The 21,202-nt window shown below is 37.7% G+C and overlaps 1 protein-coding gene across 14 annotated transcripts in view; it reads left to right on the plus strand.

Moving 5' to 3' along the window:
- ITPR2 (inositol 1,4,5-trisphosphate receptor type 2) overlaps positions 1-21,202 on the plus strand; it is a 499,386-nt gene that overhangs the window by 319,519 nt on the left and 158,665 nt on the right. The gene's annotated exons all lie outside the window — the stretch shown is intronic.

Raw genomic sequence — 21,202 nt, forward strand, 5'->3', positions numbered from 1 at the left:
ATCATGTTAAAAAGTGCATATAAAAATTTTTTTATAATGATTTTAATTTGTTTGTGTAATCCATGAGTGCTATTTATTGATAAGCTTTGCTCTTGCATCTCTCACCTTTCCTTTCCCCTTTATATTCCTTATATATATTCTTTCAGTTGATACAACCAGTAATTTATGGGAAGTCTTTGAAGACCCCAAAGCCCTTTTCTTTTCTGCTGTCACAAAGCTGGAGCACATCCTAAAAATATGGCCACTCTGATGGTATCTTTCATAACAGTAGTTCCTCAGCTTAGCTTTCCTTTCCTTTCCTTTCCTTTCCTTTCCTTTCCTTTCCTTTCCTTTCCTTCCCTTTCCTTCCTGTCCTCCCCTTCCCTCCCCCGCCTCCCCTCCCCTCCCCTCTCCTCTCCCCTTCTCTTTTCTTTGTCTTTTCTTTTCTTTTTTCTTTTGAGACAGGGTCTCACTCTGTCACCCAGGCTAGAGTTCAGTGGTGCAATCACGGCTCACTGCAACCTCTGCCTTCAGGGCTCAAGCAGTCCTCCTGCCTCAGCCTCCTAAGTAGCTGGGATTACATGCTCATGACACCACACCACCACACCCAGCTTTTTTCTTTTTCTTTTTTTTTTGTAGAGATGGAATTTTTCCATGTTGCTCAGGCTGGTCTTGAACTCCTGGGCTCAAGCAGTCTGCCTGCCTCAGCCTCCCAAAGTGCTGGGATTACAGGCATGAGCCACCATACCCGGGCCCTCTACATTTCTGACCTTGCCTTTTCTCCCCCTAATTCTGACTTCTATGGATACAAATATGAACTGCGGCTTTGGTGTTTCTTGGTGGGCTCCTTCACTTCAGGAGATAGATTTTTGCCTTAACTTCTTGGGGATGCGGCTTGGCCATGTGGCCATTCTCAGTGCTTCTCTGTACTTTCTCCTGCTTGGCTTCTGCCTGATGGCTGCTGATATGGGCAGCTCTTATGTGTCTTCTGTAGTTTGTGGATTATATCTGTCTCTTTCTTTTGCGAAAATGGAGTTTTCAGGCTTTTATTTTCTTCTCCTTCTTTTTGTTGATTTCCACAGCAGTATAATGATACTAAATTCATTAGCCATGCACATGCTGGAAGTCAGTGTGGGCCTTAAGGAATAGCAGTTTAATATCAGGGCTTTGATAGTTTACACAGGCAATACAATAATTACAGCAGGTGCTGTTCAAATATGGAAGTAAAATAATGTTCACACTTGCCCCAGAAAATCACTGTAGAAAATGAGAGACATGCTGCTTTTCTCTTTCTTGCCTTTCATTTATTTTAAAGAAAAACTTTAGTATTAGAATTTGGTGCTAATATTTGAGCATTCCAAGAAAACTACTTTCTTTGATAAATGATGCAAAGCTCCTATTTTCTCCCTATATCTTTTAATTTATAGATTGTTCTTTCTTGTTATTTTGCTGATACTGGAGTAAACTGGTTCAATCTGAGTAAGATCTTGTGGACCCTGTTTTTCACTATTCTGTTGGTATTTTGCTACCGAGGTAGAAATTACTCTGTATATTTGTTAAACTACCTGGAATTTAGGAGGATAATTTTCCATCATCTTACTTTTAACTGATGAGAAAATACATAGATACTATTCTGATCAAAGGCTGATTTCTTGGTCTTTTGTTATAGTTCCAGACAGTAGAAGTAATTATGTTTTGCCTGGATAATTAGTCATAGCTACAATACAAATTTTAATTGATAAATTAAAATAGGAACTATTTTATAGTTAGCTCTTCATTAAATCTTATTTATTTTTTATTATTGTGCGTAACCAAATTGAAAATGGTGTGAATTTAGATTAAAGGTGAAGCTTTATACTTAATTTTCCTTTTAACATACGGTTCTTGGCAACAGGCAGAAAATAAATGCAATGAAGTCAGTGTTTCAGTAGTGAAACTCTACAAACAGTAGCAAGTTACTGGAGCTGACAGTTTTCAAATGATAGTAGCGGGTTATGTAAGTCACCCAAGATGGCTCAATGTACTATTATTTCCAGACAGAGTTGGAAATAGCACGTGCCAAGGCAACAGGCAGTCAGACAAAAACATAACAATTTACTTTCCAATAATTATCATCACTTCTTGCCAGGCTGGAACTCAATTGATCTGATACAGCAGAATATCTTTTTGTATGGATTTCTTTCAAGCTTAGAAACATCATGACTGCAGTAAATACTCCTGTAAATCATTTTCGGGACTTCATTAAAGGAAACAGCAATACTGTAATCGCTTTGTTTTTTGCATTTAAAACATAAATTGATACAAATTCCAGCCAGTGCTATCCTTCAATTCATTTACCCTTTCTTCTTTTCCCTCCCTTTTTCTAAACTCTTTCTTTTTTTAAAAAAAACATTGTAGTTAGTTGGAAGCTTTTAACAAAAGAGCTGATTACATTAAGGAATTTAGCTCACTCTTCTTCCATAGCTGATAAAATATTAAAAAATAAGACTAAAATTATGCAGTCTATGGTTTATAAGTATCACATTGTTCTTAAGATACAGATTTAATTGACAGATTTCTAAGAAGTCTTATTAATCCTTCAGCCATCATTGTGAAAGGGAAATATTTTCAGAAGTTCAAACATGGGACAAACGGACAAATGACAAGTTTGGTGGAAACACAACAAATGGATGTTAGAGATCATTTTGAAATAGTTGATGACACACATGTGGCCTGAAGTCAGTTGATTTTCCTCCTGGGTAGCTTTTATGTAGGAGACTTTTGTTCAGGGACTACCACGGGGGGGAAAAATGTAGGGTTGCATGTGTGTGTGTGTGTGTGTGATAATTGGCAATAAAGGAAATTTGGAGACAGTGGAAAAATTGGATAGAAGACATAAGGCAAAGGTGCTGGAAACAGGGAGTGCTGAGACAAGAGAAACCTGGAAAACTTGGGTGTAGATGAAATTATATTCCCAGATGACTTTTCATGGCAGCTTCATGGCTGGCTTATGCTCAAAGTCAGGGTTTCTGCAGAGAGAGAGAGGTCTGAACAAAGTATCTGAGGAAGAGTAACAGCTGGAGCTGCCCAGGACAGGAAGTAATTGCCCATTCAGAGTGACCCAAACTGGCCTATATTATTTAAGGTAAAACTAGCTAATGAGTCTTTGACACTGGATCTTTAGAAAACTTTTTACATTTTCCAGAATAAAAAGAATATTAATATTCTTTTTTCACTGGGTTAAAATGTTAGTATCATGGCAAAAGCATAATGAATCTTAATTCGAATTTAAGCAAGGGCTTTTAAAATGCAGGATGGAAATGGCTTTCATAAATCTGTGAAGTCCCCTGGGCATACAGGCAGCATTCTGTGTTTCACAATGGTAACTGCAGAGTGTCTTATAGTAAGGTATCTGCTCATATGCTTTAGAGTTAAAAATTGTTTCCCGGCCGGGCGCGGTGGCTCACACTGGTAATCCCAGCACTTTGGGAGGCCTAGGCGGGTGGATCACGAGGTCAGGAGTTCAAGATCAGCCTGGCCAAGATGGTGAAACCCCATCTCTACTAAAAATACAAAATGTTAGCTGGGCACCTGTAATCCCAGCTACTCGAGTTAGTGGGCACCTGTAATCCCAGCTACTTGGGAGGCTGAGGCAGAGAATTGCTTGAACCTGGGAGGCGGAGGTTGCGGTGAGCCGAAATCGCGCCACTGCACTCTAGCCTGGGTGACGGAGCAAAACTGTCTCAAAAAAAAAAAAAAATTGTTTCCCTTCCCTGTCCGTTGAGAGGTGTGAACCCAAAATTATCTGAGACAGGTCTCAGTCAATGTAAGAAGTTTATTTTGCCAAGGTTAAGGATGCACCCATGACACAGCCTTAGGAGATCCTGACGACATGTGCCCAAGGTGGTCAGGGCACAGCTTACTCTTCTACATTTTTGGGAGAAATGAGACATCAATCAATATGTGTAAGATGTACTTTGGCTAGGTCCAGAAAGGTGAGACAACTCAAAGCAGGGGCTTCCAGGTTATAGGTAGATAAGAGACAAAAGGTTGCATTCTTTTGAGTCTTTGATCAGCCTTTCACCCGATACACGATTTACATGTGGGGGGTGGGTAGAGAAATAATCACTTATGCCTTAGTCTGGCCCAGTGAATCTGCATTTTTACATAAGCAATAGGGCAGAGGAAGCAATCAGGTATGCATTTATCTCAGGTGAACAGAGAGATGACTTTGAGTTCTGTCCTTTGTCCCGCACCTGTGAAGATAAGCTATCAATTTACATTGCCAGAGTGAAATTCAACAGACTTGTTTTAGGGTAAAGATCTGGAGGCCCACAAGGAATCTTCATGTGGGCAAATTGTGAGGGAGATCTGCAGCTTTTTTTTTTTTTTTTTTATCTTTGTAGCTATCTTATTTAGGAATAAAATGGGAGGCAGGTTTGCCTGACACAGTTCCCAGCTTGATTTTCCCGTTGGCTTAGTCATTTTGGGGTCCTGGGATTTATTTTCCTTTCACAGAGGTAAAGCAAGAGCAAAAGATGTTTTTGACTGAGGGTGGAAATGAGATGAAGAGTAGATGAGGCAGAGAGGTACCGGGAGGTTGTTTAGGATGACAGATGTTTCAGAGAAGGAGATTTTAGTGTCAGGAATAGTAAGATGGTGTGGAAAGACGTTGAGGAGGACAGAACTAAAGAAACTGATGGGGCCTGAGGGCGAAAATGGTGGACAGAGATGGCTTAGACTTCAAGACTTGATTTGTAGCTATGTTCTACCAGCCTCCAGCTGTCTATGCGTTGGCCTCACGCATGTCCCAAACGTGGTCCCACACATGTTTACACATTGGTCCCACATATGCTGAGAGTAATTACTTTCTATTCATCAGAGGTCAAAATAGAATAAAGAATGTTTATGTCATAGTATGACTTTTTAGGTGATTTTGAAAAGCAAGAATATGAATTCTATGAAAAAATCTATTAGGAAATTATGGAAATGACAGAATGCAGAGGTATTTGGAAATAGAAAAAAAATGGGTGAGACAGTAAATACTTACAAAAGAAGTTATTGAATGTCTGCTCAGCCCTGGAAAGGCACTGATGAACAATCACTCTACCTTCTTGGCGTTTAGTGAGAAAATCATACCAACCAAATAGTTGGACAGGGATTCATTAATTTGTTTTAAACTTACTCTGAAGGAGAAGTCCAGAGTATTGTATGAGTGTGCAACCAGAGGGCACAAACTGGGCTAGGGGAGGGGTGTCAGAAACAGCTTCTCCAAGACAGTGACATTAAACAGACCAGAAGAGCAAGGAGGATTTGGTGGAAAAGGCCCTGGGAGCAGTGGAACACACACACAGGTGTGAAGGATGCTCCTGTTCCACTGATGGGGTGATACTTGTGGAGCACTCTTTTACTTTTAAACAATTAGACACCCAGAAGAAGCAAGAAGGATTACAGGGAAATGATTGGTTACAGCTCAGGAAAAAAGAGACTGAGAAAACAGAATTTGGGGAAGTCAAGATGATAGTGAATTTGAAATAGGGGAGAAGAGTTGATAATAGCATAGAAAATGTTATTAGAGCAGAGATATACTTAATGTATTTTTCGGTACAGTTCTTTTTGTGATCTTTTACCAACAACTTCTGCCCCCAGCACGTCTAGTGAACATTTTATAATTTTTCAAAAAGCTGTCTTTATTTTGCTTTAAATTAAAACAAATGCACACTCCTCAAAAATGTTTCGGAAGAGCAAATAATGCAGTTGACTCTTGCTGCTAAGCTAGGTGTTAGTTTGCTATGAGCACCAAATGAGATGACATTTGTGAAACTGTCCTGATACGTAATCAAATATTAGTTTAATTCAAATTGAATTTACTGATTCATTTGTCTCCATTATTAAAACAATTTGTGTTCTTCACCTTACTCCTGCGGGTCCTCCTGTAATGACTAGATTAAGTGGTCCAAAGAAAATGACTGCATTTCTGTGCATGCTGATTGTCTTTGGCATTCTGCGACCTGACTGCTTAACAGTCGAAGTGATTTGGGGACATGGAAAAAGCTGACATTGTGATCTTCTCACTCCTCCTTCTCTAGCCTGCTAAAGCTGTAAGTAAACAGGTGTGTGGTCAGGTCTTGTCAACAAAGTCTGTGGGAAGCATCTTCTTTTCTTATGGAAGCTACATGTCTTCTTCTCATCCTTTATTATGTTTAATTCTGAAATGGTTGGCAAATACCACTATGGCTTTTCTGTCACATCTGGAAGATGTGTAGTCTTATTTTATGAGAAGGAGTAAAAGGATGGTGGGCGGAGTAGCCTGGTTGTAATTATAGTGTACGTTTATTTGGAAAGACTAGCATATTAGTATGCAGTGGCTAGATTAATTAAACTCAGCTGGCATACTTCAATATGGTTAGTTCCTGTAAAAGCAAACTGTCTTTAAACTCTTGAGGTTTGCTATAAAGCTTATGATGAGAGCAACATTTTGAATGTCTCTTCCTCCCATATGAATTACAAAGGCACTTAAAAGCTGTCCTTTTAAAAATTTGTTTCCCTTCTCTCCCCACCCCCACCCCCCACCACACACAGACACACACACACACAAAACCCTTATCTACTTGTTAACAAAATAAATTCTGGGATTTTTTTTAGGAAGATGAGGGCTTTTTTAACTAATATATTTTGTGAACCATAATTTCCATGAAGTTGTTTATAATTTTGAGTTTCTACACATCAAGTAGTGTGAGGTATCCATGGAAACTGTCTAGCCTATATTCAGTGCACTGGACCGCCTTCCCACACAGGTCAAGACTCAAACAGTTCCAGATACTAGTTTGATTTATTGTGTCCTAAACATTAGACAGTTTTAAAAGGAAATTGGCTCCTAATTGACACATACAATTTCATGTTTAATTAGCAATTTGAGCCTGTCTACATTTTACTAACAGATGTAACATTCAAAACATGTGCCATTCTAATATATCTGTTGCACAGATGCACCTAAATGCAGAACTTTGTGGTAGATAGCAGCTCAGCTGCTTAGCAAAAATTTGGACAGAACTGACATTATTTTCCTTAAGAGATGTACTTTAATGTTATTTAAGGAGTGATTTTCCTTAACCAATCTAATGGATTTATTTTATATTTTGGTAACAGCTTTATTGAGATATTCACATACTATAAAATTCACTCTACAAAAGTGTACAATTTAGTGTTTTTTGGCTTATTTACAGATTTACAACCAATACTGCTGTTTAATTTTAGAACATTTTCATCACCCCTAAAAGAAACCCCATGCCTCTTAGCAGTCACTCTTCATTCTTCCCAGCCCCAGCCCTTGGCTATCTATTTTCTGTCTCTTTTTGTCTCTATGAATTTGCCTCTTCTGGACATTTCATATAAATGGAATGATACAATATGTGGTCTTTTGTGACTGCCTCCCTTCACTTGGCATAATGTTTTCAAGGCTCATACATGTTCTAGCAGGTGTCAGCACTTCAGTCCCATTTTATTGCCAAATAATATTCTATTACGTGCATATACCACATTGTGTTTATCCAGTCATCATTTGGTGGACATTTGGATTGTCTCTACTATTATGGATCATGCCACAATGAACATTCTGTACAAGTTTTTGTGTGGACCTCTGTTTTAATTTCTTTAGGGTAAATACTTAGGAGTGGAATTGCCGGAATGTATGGTAACTCTACATTTAATTTTTTGGAACTGCCAAGTGGCTGCACCATTTTCTATTCCCATTAGCAGTGTATGAGGGTCCCATTTTCTCCACATCCTCACCAACATGTGTTATTGTTCAGATCACAATGTCAGCTTTTTCCGTGTCCCCAGATCACTTATTTTAGCCATTCTAGTGGGTGTGAGATGGTATCAAGGGGCAACTTTTTTTAAAAGGAGAGAAATTTAATATTGTCCATGGTTCATAAATTAGTTCAATGTGTGTCTCTTACTTGTTTGCTTTTCCATTACTCTTGATTTGTAAGATAAATATACCTCTCATCTCTATCAATATTGTCACTTTCCTTACTAATTTTAATGTAGGGGCCTATGATATCAAAATTTACAGTAGTGAATTGGGCTACATATAGAAAATGTATCATGAAAAAGGGAAAACACTGAAATAACTGTTCGATTGCAAAGGTTAAATCTCTAAATTTCTGTATGTTTTCATCTTACTTTACTTTAACTAGAAAACAGGTATAATAGTGATGCCACATACTGGGAAGCAATGAGTATTTGATACAATGCCAGATTAAAAGGTGTACTTATTTTTTCGTTCAATATAGTTCATCAATCATAAAATACCATCAATCATAAATAAGGCATACCATAATTTTATGTATCCCTAAAAATAAATAAATGCTGCTAATTAAACTAAAGCACACCATGGATTTTAAAGTGACCTGTAATTTAGAAATGTTAAAACATGCAGGAAAGGAGTGGGTGTGTTAGAATCAATGAAATAAAGCAGAAAAGAGATGTGCTTGCTCAGTTTTTTTTGAAGGCAACCCAGTCATTTATGCTTACCAACACCCAGGGGAGATAGCAAGAATCTTCATACTTCAAAGACCTAATTCATTTTACAAATATGCATCAATATCCATGAGTACAAAAATAGATATACGTATATATTACACACATACACACTGACATACACACACACACACACACACACACACACACACACAGAGAGAGAGAGAGAGAAGAGTAGAGAGATATTCATTGACTCATTCTTCCACACCTTAGGAGTATTAGATCAGCATCAGCAACCTGTAGTTCACTGAAATGATTCTTCCTCTCTTCAATTCACTGATTCAGAAAAGCTGGTTTACCTCAAATAATGTTTATTAAATACTTTAAGCTTTCTTTTCAGCCTGAGAATGTTTCATCTTGTTTTTTCCAGAAGCTAATTTCAATAGGTGAATCACAAACCTGTGAAAATCCACATTTATAATTCAGAGGCTAGCACCATAGTACTACCAAGCGGCTATGCTTCCTTACCAGCAAATGTGCTTTGCATGTTATTAAAAATAAACGTTTACTTTCTTAGTGCCCCGGATTATAGTTACAGTTCTAAATGCATTAAAGTAGTGAAATATCTATCACGGTGTATGCCACAGGGAATCAAACTGATTTCCAAAATAGCATTCATAAGACCATAATAAGTCTAATAAAGCCTTTCTTAAAAAGACCCTTTCTAAGGTAAGCATTTGGCACTTGGCCCCTTTAATTAGCTCAGGCATCTCTAGGTTTGTTTGAACTGAGACCTCATTTTCTTTTAGTAATAATTGTGTTAGTGCTTTGAAATGTTGATGAAAATTTAAAGGATTTCTATTTTTCATTAGTTCTAAATCATTGTCTCATAGTTTTCTCTCTGCAAAATTCTTTGAAAATTGTGGTTTACATGTAGAACACAATTAGGAGCTCATGGGAGCAGATAATTGCTCATATTAAAGTAGGCCAAATATGTGGCCTCCTGGACAAATAGATGCAAGGAATGATTAAGATTAGATTTATATAATTTTTAATGTAGCAATGAACACTAAAGAAATGAAATGATTTATTTCATGAGGAAAAATGAGGTAAAAGAATTATCTTTATCTTCTATTATAAATTATGACACATTCAAACATATTTTAAAAGAGAATAGTGAATTTGTATCTCTTCAAATTGACATATTCACATAATATTAGGAATTATGTTGCTGAGTCAGATCCTTGTATGACGTGCAGCCTTAAGGTGGTTTCTTTGTTTTTTAGTAAAATACGAAAATCCTATTGCAGTAGACATATTGTAGCAGGGGGATAACCTGGACTGGACTTTTGGGATATTAGTGTGTTCTCTTGCATTAGGCTACACTTGTGATCATTAATTAGTATTTTACCTTCTAATCTTTCAGGCTAAATATTGAAATTGTCTGTCTTTTAAGTTTTATAACATTTTGCTTGCTGGATTTCAACACAATTTCCTTCTTTCAGCCGACCGTAGGTAATGAGTTTTGTGTGCTAATTTTTTTTTTTTTTTTTTTTTTTTTTGAGACAGGATTCCTACTCCCAGGCTGGACAGGGTCTCCCAGGCTGGAGTGCAGTGTGCAATCATGCCTCACTGCAGCCTTGATTTCCCAGGCTCAAGCGATCCTCCCACCTCAGCCTCCTAGTAGTTGGGACCACAGGCGTATGTCACCACACCCAGATTATTTTCCTATTTTTATTAGAGATGAAGTCTTTCTAAGTTTCCCAGGCCAGTCGCAAACTCCTGAGCTCAAGTGATCCTCCTGCCTGGGCCTCCTGAGTAACTGGGACCATAGGTGTGTGTTATCACACCAGGCTAATTTTTTTTTTTTTAATTTTGTAGAGAAGAGGTCTCCCTATATTGCCTAGGCTGGTCTTGAACTCCTGGGCTCAAGAAATCCTTCTGCCTTGGCCTCCTAAAGTGCTGGGATTACAGGCATGAGCCAGTAATACAATGTAATATTTACATATTAAGTATTTTTAGTACAAGGCTGGGCATCTTGTATTTGTAGTACTATGCTGGCCATCTTGTATTTTTAGTACTATGCTAAATATTTGAATATTTTTAGTACAAGGCTGGGTGCCTTGTAGTTTTAGTATTAATACAAGGCACCCAGCCTTGTACTAAAAATATGTAATATGCAAGTAACATTGAATAAATCTCAAATGTTTTCTAAAGTTATCAGACATGATATACAACAAATATCAGCCATCCTTGAATAGGTTGGCACTCAGCATCAAATTTTGTTGATAAATTGAGTGATCTCTCATTCAAAATCATTGATTCATACATTCAGTCAAAAATATTTATTGAGTACTTAGTTTGCTAGCTTTGGGGCTAGGTGTTGGAATCAATGGTCAGCCAAAAAGGAAAAAAAGAAAGGTATAGTTCCTGTCCTCATGGTACTTATAATCTAATAGAGGGTGATAGAAATCATTGAAAGATTGGTATAAATAAGTATACAGCTAAAGCACATGGTGATATACATGCTATTATAAGAGGACTTAATGAGAATTGACTTGGTGAGGTTAGAGAGGATGACTCTGAGGAAGATATGGTTGAGCTGAGATCTAAAGGTTAAGTAGGAATTAAGTAAAGCCAGGAGGACTCAGGGTCGGGGGACAGAAAGCATGGCTGGTGAAAGAGAACATCATCTGTTAATGTCTTGAAGCAGAAGGGAGCATGATAAGACACTAAGAAGCTGTGTGGCAGAAGGAAGATGTGGATTGTTCAGAAGACAATGAGACAGTGGCTCAAATCTGTAGGTGTTGCATTGTGTATCATCCCCTAAAGTAATGCTATGGATTTTAGCCAGGATTCAAAGAGAGCTGGAAAGCAACAGAACATCCTATGTAGGAAGCTGTCATCATGATGTCTAATAGTTCTTGAGCATTTTCTTTTCCTATAATATTGAATTTTTATGAAGAAATATATACAACATAAATTTTAACTATAAAGCATTAAATATAATAAAGACTCATGACCTCAGCCAAATGAAGAATGAGAACATTACCTGTAACTTGTGTCTACATATGTGTTCTGGCCTCCCCTTCCAGAGGTAGCTCACGTTTTGAATACCATACTGCATATCTTCTAGGACTTCCCTTTTTTTCCCTGTCATCATTCTATTTCTAACATTCATGAAAGTAGTTGTGTGTTACGGTGAGGCTCTGTTTAATCCATGTTTACTACTCTATAATATTCCAGTTTGGGAATATTCTATAATTTATTTGTCAGTTTTCCTGTCACTTGTTATTTGGGTTGATTCCAGGTGATGTTTTGCTTGTTGTTTGTTTTGCTATTGCTATCATGCAGATATAAATGTCTAGGATGGGATACTATTTGTTTCCTTGAGCATGTTTCCCCTGGGAGTGAAATTGGTGGCTGAGAGCATACATTGATGTGATTTCCAAAGTAGTTGTACCAATTTGCATCCCACATTCTCTTGATCCATGTCCTCTTCAACACTTGATTTTGTAAGACTTCTTAATTTTTGTCAATTTATTGGGTATAAAATGGTGTCTCCACCATTTTATTAGCATTTCTTTGATTACCAATGAAGGTGAGCATTTTTTTTCATGTTTATTGGCTGTATGTGTTTCTTATATGAAATGCCAGTTCAGTTCTTCTGTCAGCTTTTCTACAAGATTCTTAATGATTTATAAACACTCTTTGTATAGTCATGTATTCTGAATACCAGTCATCTGTTGTTTTGCAAGCCTCTGAATGTTAAGTGAGAAATGACTTAGAGGGGCATCCTGTGGATATGGAGAGACATATGGATATGTGTTAGGAAGCACAGCCTTTCCACTAATGAACAATTGTTGCTGATAATAACTTTATAAATATACTTAATACATTTCTTGTGTTAAAACTAAGTAGGAGGGAAAATAGCTCTTTTCCCACAGAACATGGAATATTGGTTTTCCATTTAACACTACTTCAAGGAAAGGCTGTCTAAATTATCTTCTGAAGAATTCTGCTTTGTACATGTAATAGGGGTGATTGAAACCTATCCACAAGTAAGTGTTATTTTTAAGAAATTTTAGCATACTGATCAAATTGGCTTCAAAGTAGTCTTTCACAAAATGAATGCTGTTTTTCATTTGCCTTCTCTTGAAAAATTACAGAAGGTTGGAGCTGGATATTGATGTCAGCTGTGAAAACCATGGCTGTCTTGTGGCACTGGGCATTGTAATGTCCTCTTTATGTCATCAATTGTGCAAGTCTTCCCCAGATTGAAACTTATTAATGCTTTCCTTTAAACATAAAATAAAGTATTACAGTAGCTGTTTATTCAGTACTTGCTATGGGCCAAGAACATAAAGCTTCTCCTATTTAATTTCCTAATCCTTAAATAGCCTTGCAGTGTAAATATTATTATCCACAGATGGGGAAACTGAGCCTTGGGGCAGTTAATTAAAATTCTTTAGATCACAAAGCCAATAAGTGGAAGAACCCAGACTCAAACCAATCACATTACTCTCTGAGACATCGTTTCCACTAAGGTCCACTAACGTGCATTATCATTGCCAATGCCGGGAGCATTCATAAACTGAACTTCTTATGTATTAAATTGTGTATAGATATTATCTCATTTAATTCTCAAGGTTTCCCTTTGGAGTTGTGCCATGTAGAACTCCTCTATTCCATGGATTCCATAGACTGTCCTATCTGAGGAACTTCTAAATGTATTCTGAATTTATTAAAATTTAGCTTCATACATATTTTGTCAAATATTGCATTGATTGATAAGTAATACCAGTGCTAGTTTTCTTTCTCTCTTCTAAGAATAATCTATTTCTAGTATTTTGGGGAAAAATAATGAGGTCTTTGTCTCTCACTTAATCCGTGTGTGTGTGTGTGTGTGTGTGTGTGTGTGTGTATGTTGGTGGGGGGCAGTGGGTCTTCTACCCCATTGTTTCCTTGCCGGCTCTTCGGAGCCATGCACTCATCTCACTGCCCTGTGAACCAGCCACACTCTCTTGTTTGTGGATCAGGAGGTCACAGCTTGAAGATCAAGGACTGCACTACTGTTGAGAATGCAAGAAACTCCATAGAAACAGGAAGGCCAATATAGAGCAGGATAGTGCTGGTGATACGTCCCTGTATGTATTGTTCCTTATCTCCTGTGACACCACCTTCCAAAGTTGTGCCTGTCTTCACTAAATGATTATGGAAATATAACAGACATCACAGAATCTGGGGATAGAACTTTAAAACAGCAAACTAGTTACGACTTTCCCCATTGTCTAGGAGGAAGACCTTTCTCCCACTGAAGTTCATATTGCTATTCAGATCAGTGTCAGTCTTCTCATTTATTTAAATCTCCTTCCATCTCCTGCTCTTTCCTCTTGTACTCTCTGGGATGCACTGTAAGCTGAGTCCATTACTGAGTTACATACTTTGCCTTACCCCCCACTCAGCAACATAGTCTTTGCAGAAGCTTTGAAATTACCTCTTGAAGTTCCATTTTCCCCAGTCTTTGGTGAGCATGCACACGCCTGCACTGACAGCACTGATTTCATTCTTTTCAGTAACAAACAGTACTCTAGTAGGTTTTTATACTGTGTACCAGGGACTGTGGGCTTCACTTTAATGATTGTGTGCCACTGTCTTTGAGTGTGATTTTATGAGGCACTGATTTATGTTATGTGAATACAGTCATTTTCCTTCATTAAGGAGATGGTATCTAAAGCTTGTCTGCTCACTTCTTGCTTACTTACCCTCCTCTCAGCTTAAAGTCAGAAGACTGCTTATTCTGAAAACTAAACAATTACAAGCAGTAAAATCCATTCTTAAGTACTGTTGGTGAGGGATTGCGTAAGTTCTCAAACTCTGAATTTCAGCAAACCCTGTATTTAAAATGGTTGAGGTAGAAGGGTCTGTTGGGTTTCATGTTAGTTAGTATGCTTCCTGGAATTCAAATACTGGGAGGTTTTAATTAATGCCCCAAGGAAAACAAATACAGTTTGCTTTATTCCTTTGCTATCTATGGAGTATAGAATCATCTAAAAAAACCTTCTCAGCAACCCTGTTTGTCTTGAGGCTAGGATATTTGATAAACTCAGAGTGGTTATTGAAGTCACTCTTTCATTCAGCAGCAGCATCAAATATTTAAACCTCATCATTTACTGTTTAAACGTTTAAATTTCACCAATGGAATCAAATGGTCTGGTGAGGATTATTTATATTGGAAAACAGTGCCATATGTTTCAACTCCACATATCTGAAAATTCTTTCAGCATATGCTGCAGAATTACTTTTTGCATCCACTTTTCTACTTCCTGACACATGGTAGAAATGTAATAAATGTCTTTACAATCAATAAAAACAAGGAAAGAAGAAATTTGGAAGTAGGTTGCCATTATGGTGAATGAATATTTGGATCTAACATTTTCCACAGTCTTGGTTTTTCACAAGGCTCTTTACTAGAATCATTGAGACATCATATATTTTTCAAGATTGTAATGAGTATGTCATTGTGTTGATGAGAAGAGCATCTTCTGAGTGCACATAACTAGTCCTGTTGAAATTTGTGTTTCCTATCTTAAGAAAGCTAGGCAAAGGCAACAGGGAGAGAAATTGACTTACAACTTCTTGGACAGGGAGACTAAGATGTTCAAATGATTAAACAGCTAGATTATAGGAGATTGACCATATTCTCCCGAAGGAGTTATCTGAAAATATAGTTGATTATAACGATGGGCAGAATATCACTCCACAAAGATACAGTTGTTACATTAATGTATTGAAATGAGAAATGTACCTTTTTACCCCTGGCAATTCAAATGAGGAAAAATACCTAATCAGACGTATTGTTACTAAGCCAAAAGGTTACAGAAACACAAATTATGCTAATACCAAGTTTAATGTTAAAATGGGACTATGGGGAGACTAACAGGTACCTATCATCACCTCCTTGTAGATCTTGTCTCAGCTGATTAGTAGCTTATCATGAATCTTTGAGGATAAGTCTTAAATTGGGCATCCTTAGTTTGCAGTTTTTATTACCTTTTGAATTTCTAGTTGAGGACTTAGTTTTCTAGGATGCTGGTTGTGTTTTTTCATGATATCTTGATTATATTTTACATAATGAAAAAATATTACTTTAGTAAATTGTTTTTCTAAGGGTATGGGAATGAATGTGGGTAGTTATACCTCAAATATCACACATCCTTGAACTCTTCATTCCTAAGGCTATTAACTCCCCATTAAGGCAAACAGAGTTGTGCTTTCTCAAAAATGAAACAAAATTTTAGTCCTTTCTAGGATGCATAAATTTGATTATCCTTTCTATCCATGGAAGGCAACGATTTCTGAACTTTTTAATTTTTGATGCATTGGACTCGGTTTAACAGGGAATGGGTGGGAAAAACCCAATCCTCCCAGATATTCACAAACCATCAGCAGGACTTCTCTGGCCACAAAAGATGTCTTTTTATGGAGATATTTTGTTGTAATTTCAGAAGGTGGTTGTTAGTTTTCTTGGCTACATTACATTTAGCACATCTGGGATGTGTTCATATGAAGACATTGGCTAAAAGTAGTGTCTTGTGGCCTGGAATTGACTCTGATATTGAAAAGGCTGTAAAGGACATTCCTTGCTTGTCCTCACTCAGCAAAGAGACCTTCCATGGGAGGTGCATCAGGAATGCATTTTGGATTTGAAGAACCAGCACAGAAGTCAAACTTCTCAACTGTGGTGAAATTCTTTTCATAATGGCCTAATGTGCTTTTAGTTCTTCCCTCATTTCTGCCATGGCAATTATAGCTCTGAGACAATTATTTGCAACCCTGGCACCAGAATTTCTGACAATGATTCTACAGTTACTTTTGAATTAAAGTAATTTGGGGAAATGACTCACATTTAAGCTACCACCACTGCACAGATAGTGCAAACTATCAAGAATGCCCCAAAAGCAAATTGGGACACAGTACATGTCTCTCACCGCTTAAGTCAGAACTGGATAGTTGACAAGAGAAGTCAGTTTCTGCTGAACTTGTGATGTAGCAATATCTGAATTTTTTTATTCTTAAATGAAGATTACTAAGACATAACAGAATCTTGTTCTGTTTATACCTATTCATTAATCATTTTTGGCACCAGAGTTTGTCTTAGCACAAAACTCTGAAGTTTGAACCAAGACAGAATTTGTTCCAACTTTAGTTGAAGTTGTAAGGGTACATTTTATATAGTGAAGTATATTCATGCTTTAGGGTGACTTTGCCATGTTAGCTAATAAGTATATAATTCTAAGGACTGATTAATAGTTAAAAAGCTAGGATTTAGGGGCAGTTTATCATTCATTATTTTTCACATTTTCTTAATATACTGGAAATTTATTTCACTTTTGTGGGAAGGTTTGGTATAACATAAGAAAGTGTCTGCAAAAGCACTTTGCAAGTTGTAGACTGTTCCCATGATCTGGATAATATTAATACTAGCAGGGATAACATCAACAATGCACAACTTTTATAGCACTTACTATGTGTTTGGAACTGTTCCAAGTACTTTCAGTAAATTTTAACTATTTAATTATCACAGAAATCCTCTGAGAGTAGATATTAACAATTTCATTTGACAGTTGAGGGACTGAGGCCCAGAGTGATGAAGTAACTTGTTTAAGATCCCCAGTTAGTATATGGCATAGAGGGGATTTAAACCCAGGCAGAGTGGCTTCAGAGTTGAGAACAGAAAAATAGGAAGCCCCTGCCTTTTCTATGGCAGTCTGAATATTACATGGTGAGGAAATAGATGCTTCTAACGGGGCTATAATTGAATAAGAAGAGTGTTACTCGTTTGATTTTGATGTCTATGAATCTGATAGGCACTGTGATTTTATCTGCCGAAGAGAATTTAAAAATAATCACAAATATGATGCTTATTTTTATTTGGTGTGACATAATTCTACTCTTTGGTTGGTTTTCAATAGTTTCATTATTCTAGCAGTATAAAGGGCATTTTAAAAAGTAAATGGTAAAAAAGTTTTCTATTTCATCTTTAAAAAAATTTATTTGTTTATCTGTTGGTTGGGTTCTTGTAGCAGTGTGATAAATGGTGTGATTAAAAGATTCTTCCAGGGCCAGGTGCAGTGGTTCATGTCTGTAATCCCAGAACTTTGGGAGGCCAAGGTGAGAGGGTTGCTTGAGGCCAGGAGTGTGAGGTTGCAATGAGCTATGATTGTGCCACTGTACTCCAGCCTGGGCAACACAACAAGACCCTATCTCTAAATAATAATAGAAATAATAATACATAAAAGGTTCTTGCAGAGACTAAAAGGGGAGCTAGTTCTCAAGGGTTCAGTCCTCTTCACAATAGGTTCCCTTTCAGACAGTGATGCTGACTTGTGCAATTTCAAGAAAAAGTCCTGGATTTTCACACTGTCAGCTTTAGTTATTACAGGTGGGCCAACTGTCTTCTACAGGGTTAGCATGAGTGGTCTGTAGAGGTGAGATCCATGAATAGCACAACAAACTGAGCTACTCTTTAAAAAAATTAGTGCTTCAGTTAATGTGACCTCATATTTTTCTCCCCAACTTATAACTTCAACCCTGTAGTTTATGGGTCTAAAAGATTTTTCATAGCATCTCCTTCTACTATAATGAGAGTCACAGTAATTACCCAAAGGCGTTGACTCCAAAGAAAAGCTTTGTTTTGTTTTTCCTTTCCTTTTGGAAGAAATATTCTTTGGCCAGGTGAATTTAATTCAACTCAAAGGACTTTCTCTTAAAAAAAGAAACAGTAAGGACGATTTTCATGTCTTACGTTTCTTCTAGGTGCTGTACTTAAGTGTTATCAGGAATAGTAGATAGTAGAGTTGTATTCCTTGGTAGAATAAGCTGTTATACTTCACTGTTTCTTTTGAGACTAGTCACCACCTTTACTTACTACACCCCATTATGAAGAAGTCTTAAAGAAAGAAAACATGAAATAGGAAGCAATAATAACTGTCTATGTTCTAAGAATTTAAGTACCAATAAATAAAAGTTGTTACAAGGATAAACAAACTCCAGACACTCTGAGTGTCTGTTAGAATTCTTGGCACTGACCGGGCACGGTGGCTCATGCCTGTAATCCCAGCACTTTGGGAGGCTGAGGCGGGCAGATTGCCTGAGGTCAGGAGTTCGAGACCAGCTCTGGCCAACATGGTGAAATCCAGTCTGTACTAAAAATACAAAAAACAAAACAAAACAAAACAAACAAAAAAAATTAGCCAGGCGTGGTGGTGTGTGCCTGTAATCCCAGCTACTTGGGAGGCTGAGGCAGGGGAATTGCTTGAACCAGGGAGGTGGAGGTTGCAGTGAGCTGAGATTGTACCACTGCACTCCAGCCTGGGCAACAGAGTGAGACTCCGTCTCAAAAAAAAAAAAAAAAATTCTTGGCACTATGACATTTAGGACATGTTAGTTGAGTGTTAACTGTGCACAAGACAGGTCTGTCTGATGATCACATAAGTTAGTAGACAGGCTATGCCATGTAGAGCCTCCTCAGAGTCGACAGCTCCTCTTATGCTTCCAGAATATTGCGTTCATCTCATTGTAAACTCTTTGAGGGAGGGTTATATCTTATTGACTTAAAATGGTGCCTAAAACAATTGGCACCTAATGAATATTTGTAGAATGAAGAGGGAAGATAGGACCAGTTCATAGGTAAGATGGAGGAAGATCATTTCAGGCATTGAATATCACAGGAGTAAAGGTAAGACATAGAAGGCTTTGTGGGCATGGTGGCTCATGCCTGTAATCCCAGCACTTTGGGAGGCCGAGGCAGGCGGATCACGAGGTCAGGAGATCGAGACCATCCTGGCCAACACGGTGAAACCACGTCTCTACTAAAAATACAAAAAAATTAGCTGGGTGTGGTGGCGGGCACCTGTTGTCCCAGCTACTCTGGAGGCTGAGGCAGGAGAATGGCATGAACCCAGGAGGCGGAACTTGCAGTGAGCCGAGATTGTGCCACTGCACTCCAGCCTGGGCCACAGAGCGAGACTCCGTCTCAAAAAAAAAAAAGAGAGAGAAATGATCACATGGTTCAATTTGGTTAAAATATAATGTAGGAAGACTCTATTGGAAGCTACAGCTGAAAGGTAGAATGGGCAGGATTTCATGTCATTTGACATTTCAAATCATTATCAAGTTGGGGTGGGGGGGTAGTAGGTGATCCCTTAAATTTGGAGCTTAAATGACGAAAATGGGTGTGATCTTCTTTTTTTTTTTTTTTGAGACGGAGTCTCGCTCTGTCGCCCAGGCTGGAGTGCAGTGTCATGATCTCGGCTCACTGCAAGCTCCGCTTCCTGGGTTCACGCCATTCTCCTGCCTCAGCCTCCCGAGTAGCTGGGACTACAGGCGCCCACCACCACGCCTGGCTAATTTTTTGTATTTTTAGTACAGACGGGGTTTCACTGTGTTAGCCAGGATAGTCTCTATCTCCTGACCTCGTGATCTGCCCGCCTCAGCCTCCCAAAGTGCTGGGATTATGAGAATGGGTGTGATCTTCTTAAAAGAAATTAAAATTAAGGGGAAAACATTTGAAAGAGAAGGAATATTCTGTTCTGAAAAATTGAGTTTGAGATGCCAGTGGAACCTCAAGACACAGGTAAGGAAATCTAAGTGGAAACAGAATGAGAAGCTTAGGAAAGCAAGGTTCAGGCTGGAGGAAACACATTTGGCAGGCAGACCAGCAGAAGTGATTGTGCAACTAAGGAGAAGATGAAATTGCCAGCCAGGAGAGGAGCACAACAAAAGAACTGAGGATAATACCTAAAGAACTTGAGAAAGAATAGCCAAAATATGAGAAAGTGAATGAGCAATGAGAGCTACATGTCACAGCATGAAGGTTGGGTGCAGCGGGACATGAAGAAATGGCTGGATTTTGTAGCCAAGAGTTGAGTCAGGTGTTGCTCAATCACCTGTTAACTGCATGATCTGCAGCCAATTACTTAAGCTCTTCGGCCACAGTTTCCTTACCTGCAAGGTGGAAATAACACCTCTGTAGTTATATTAATTTAAATAGTTTAAACAAGTATTCCTTAAATAATGCTTTTAAATCACTCTTTTTATTAAAATAATAATCACCAATAAAAGATTTGGAGTTATCTGTGTTTCTTATGTACATGCAAGCAGTTATATTACAAAATGTATTATTTAAAAAATGTCCTGTAGTCAGTACAAAATTGAAGACTTAGGAAGTTTTGGATTATGTAATTTGTAAAGGAATACACTGTCTTTTGCCCACAGTCTTCTGAATAAAGCATTTTGGAGTTTAAATATAATTCAGTCTGTTTTATCAAGGTTAATTTTTTGAGTACCTGCTCTGTTCCCCACTCTTTTTCTGGCTATTTTGACTAAATTCCTCTACCTAAGCCCTTTGCTTTCCAATTCTTAGGGTGTTTATTATTCTGAGTCTTCTTTAGGCAACTGATACTCCCCAACTCTGGAAACTTCAGCTTTTGAAGCAATCTTAAATTTTTAGCATTTGTGATTTTTCTAGTACATTCTATTGAACACACTCTTTTATTTTTGACAGAATAAAGTTATATTTAAAACTCTTTATTGAGTTATGATTAATTGACATTCAAAAAGCTGTACATATTTAATGTCTTCAACTTGATGAGTTTGGAGATAAGTATACACTGTGAAACCACCACCACAATATCTGCCATAAACCTGTTCGTCACCTCCAAAAAGCTTCTCCCACCCTCTTTATTTATTATGAGAA

Source organism: Pan troglodytes, chromosome 10 (assembly GCF_028858775.2).
Source record: "Pan troglodytes isolate AG18354 chromosome 10, NHGRI_mPanTro3-v2.0_pri, whole genome shotgun sequence".
Taxonomy (NCBI): domain Eukaryota; kingdom Metazoa; phylum Chordata; class Mammalia; order Primates; family Hominidae; genus Pan; species Pan troglodytes.